Here is a 312-nt window from a genome sequence, read left to right as displayed (position 1 = left end):
CAGACTATACTCTTGCAACTATTAATTTCTCAATCATCTCAAAATCGATATACTGCAATTTCGATTCTAGGTCATAGCTCTATCTTCGGTCTATTTCACCTGCCCTTATCCGACCCACTTTCTTGAAATATCATGTTATAAATAACAAAATATATCTTGAATGTTGCTTTAGTTCGTATATGAACATCCTGTTGGTTCATCAAATTGCAAAACGAGTATAATTACAGGAGAGAGAATTTCACATTTCGAGTTTGCAGACAGGAAGCAGCTTGGCCATAAAATCCAAATCCAGGATTTCTAGTATTTTCTTTG

Source organism: Penaeus monodon, chromosome 23 (genome assembly GCF_015228065.2).
Source record: "Penaeus monodon isolate SGIC_2016 chromosome 23, NSTDA_Pmon_1, whole genome shotgun sequence".
NCBI classification, from domain to species: Eukaryota; Metazoa; Arthropoda; class Malacostraca; order Decapoda; family Penaeidae; genus Penaeus; species Penaeus monodon.
This window is presented reverse-complemented; position numbering follows the sequence as displayed.